This window comes from Penaeus monodon, chromosome 35, assembly GCF_015228065.2.
Source record: "Penaeus monodon isolate SGIC_2016 chromosome 35, NSTDA_Pmon_1, whole genome shotgun sequence".
Lineage (NCBI taxonomy): Eukaryota > Metazoa > Arthropoda > Malacostraca > Decapoda > Penaeidae > Penaeus > Penaeus monodon.
Genome location: NC_051420.1, coordinates 2512740 through 2516174, shown reverse-complemented (window position 1 = coordinate 2516174; position 3435 = coordinate 2512740).

Here is a 3435-nt window from a genome sequence, read left to right as displayed (position 1 = left end):
AGTGCTTGGTTTTTTAAATTTTTAACAAGTATGATAAGGCCTCTTGTGCCTCCTCTGGCGTACGGTGTACGATACACTTGATATTTTGAGAATTTGATATGGTCTCTATCATGGAATTTTTCTTGTAGAATACATTGTCGATGTCTTCTCTGTATAAGGCATCCTTAGGAAAAGTAGGTAGGTGTGAAACCCAAATATGTTCCATTGAATGATTTTGTGTCTTGTATATCCATTATCGGTTTGTGTTGGTTTCAGGTTAAAAGCTGGTTTTAATAGAAGGGATTTAAATTCTCTGTGCGGACCTTTCAGGGGAAACTTTCCGAACAGGTACTTCTGTATGAATATTTCAATGTCTGGATATTTCTTTTTCTTTAAGGTTAAGGGTTCTTCTAGAAATTCAATGGCATCTTCTTCTGAGAATGAGAAGGAACTGGAAGGTGATGGGAAATTAGGAGAGGAGGAAGACTGGTGACAATAGATGTCACCTTATTTATTAGTTGGACCAAACTGACATTTGGTTGGCTTGTTTCATGATGTTTTCCAGGAAGAGGAAAGACCTTGTAGTTTGTTGGAAGGGAGGTTTCCTTTGGATGTGGGATACCTGTGTAGAGGGGAATACCTTTGGGGTTGAGTTGGTAACTACTCGTGAGTAGAGTTTGGCAGGTTGTCTACTGATGGCCACTCTGGTTTATGGGTCGATGGGTTGCTGGGCAGGTTTGGGGCAGTGGGGAGGTGGTGCGTGCTAGCTGCAATTAGAGCATGGACTGTGTTGGGTAGACTGATCTGTCTTTTTGGGCATTTTAGATTCTAGGCATGTTTTTTTTTTCAGTTTGGGCATTTGGGTGTAACTGCTAATCCTTCCTTGAGTTTGTCCAGGCAAATTTGTGTATCGTGGAGCATACACGGGCAGTGGGGGTTTGAGCAGCATTGGTCTTTGTGTTGTCCAATCTTTGACATGTGAAGTATCTAAGGGTTCAAGGATGTAGCTCTGGTTTTAAAAGAGCATGGGTTTCCAACTGCTCTATCATTGGGGATATCTCCTTTGATGTTTAAGACAGTTTGATGGGTCTCAGTTTTGATAGTGCGCGATACTACTCTTTTTTGCAGATACATAAAACATTGGGGAGTTTCTCGAGAGCATCAGTTAGGAATTCATGTGGGTATCCGATAAGGATGGTTTTCTTGGTTGCTTCTTCCGGGCCAAGATACTCAAGAGCAACTGTCTTGTTGTAGATTAGTGTATGTGTAAGAGGAGAAACCTTACAGAGGCTTCATTCTTGGGGTAGATGATAATGGAGATACCCAGCGTGACCTTGGTGGCCACGACAAGCTCAGGGAATTCTCTTTCCAGAAATACTAGGGCACTGTACGCTGTTTGGAATCAGTGTTGTTTCTGAGGGAGAACTTCATCTTAGCAAAGTCTTGGGAGTTGAAAGTGGAGTGGGAGAGTCGTCAAATTGTTCATTTTCAACCATCTCTTCAGGGATGTCAGAGGTGGCTAGGGGCGTTGACTTTGGCCTTCTTGGGAGGAGCAGCATCTTGGGCCTTGCAGAGGAGTTGGAGGCTTCCTCCAAGCCCGAAGCAGAAGAGGAGCCTGAAGGCTTCTTGCGTTTATTTTTAGCCTTGGCCATAACCAGCTAAAAGAGCCCTTACCTAATTTCTGGTTAATGAGCCTACAAGCAAGGGCCTACCCCCCAGAAATTCCTAACCCTAGTAACCTGTTAACCCTTCTCACCAGATTAAAGCGATCCTTCTAAGACTCCCCCTCGTGGCACTGCCCTTGGGGTTCACCTTCACCGGTGATGTGACTCACAACAAAGACAAGCAACCAAGAGGGCCAAAAGAAATTTCTTTGAGCCAAAGGGCTCTTGCAAAAAGGTAGCAAGACAGCGGCGACGTCTCACGTTTTCAAGCAGAAAAGAAGGCGGAGCAACCATGCAACAGCTCATGCCTGGATTGAAGAGTGCTGGATGACAGCTCATGTTCATCAGAAGAAGGGAGCAAGGGAACGAGAGCGGTAGCTGGAGTTTCCAGCATGAGGGTGCTCTGGACAGTTACCCATAGAGAGCACCAACTAGGGCGCAGAAAGCAGCGAAGAGGAGGGTAGACGGCGTCCTCTAGCCTCGAACGGTGCAGGATAGTTTCCTGGTCGGATCCTGGTCAGGAGGGTGTTCCTCACAGGTACGTGCGTGCTTGAGCCTCAGTATTCAATCCCTGGGCATGTTTGGGCTGGCGCGGAGGCTCTTTCCGCAGTTGAAACACTAGTCTGGCAGGGCGGACGGAGATGGAACGGGCCCGTGCGTAAAGGAAGCTAGTTGAACCGTTCCTTAAGAAATATTATGATTATAATAGTAACTGAGATTGAGTAGCTTACAATTGATGCCACATCAAATGATAGAATTATGGCTTATAACTTAATTGTTATAAAATCACCTATTTTTACTACATTTCCTGACAAGTTACGTGACTTGACTTCATATTCCTACGAGCTATATCATTATTGTTAAAGTTATTTTTCATATGGGATGAATTTGACCTTTATAATGGTAAACGATAACACAATAATGATAATGATAATAATAAACGATGACAATAACAGTGACAATGATAATAGCCATTGCAATAACACTGACAGTGACAGGGATGATAATGATAATGATAAAAATAGTACATACATATTGTGCTCTTCATTAATTACATAGACTATTTATGTTATATTTCGTAAGCAGATATCGATACCTGGTTCTAAGAAAAAAAAAAGAAAAAAATTCATATTTATATTTGTTCTATTACGAAAGTGATGATACTATAATTGTAGTAATAATTATAATAATTATGATAATGGTTATAAAATAATAAAAATTAAGAATATGATGATAAATATAATAGTAATTATCATACTGATTATAAACGTTAATGATAATAATAATAGTTATAGTAATAATAAAGTTAATGATGATGATAATAATAACAATAATAACGATGATAATAATAATAGTAATGATATTAGCATAATAATGATAATAGTAATAATGATATAATAATGCTAATATTAAGGCCAATAATAACGATAAGAAGATATTAATAATAATAATATTAGTAATAATATCAACTACTACAATGAAATAGTAATAGTAGTATAATAGTAATGATTATAATAATAATATAGTACTAATAATGATAATAATATAATAATAATAGTAGTAGTAGTAAAAAATAAAAATATATATCATTATTATATTATTACTGTTTTATTATTATTATTATTATTATTATTATTATTATTATTATTATTATTTTATTATTTTATTATTATGATTATGATATGATGATGAGGATGATGATGAGATGATGGGTGATGATGATATGATGATGATAATTGTTATTATATTATTAATTATAATAAAATATAACAATTATCATAATATAAATAAA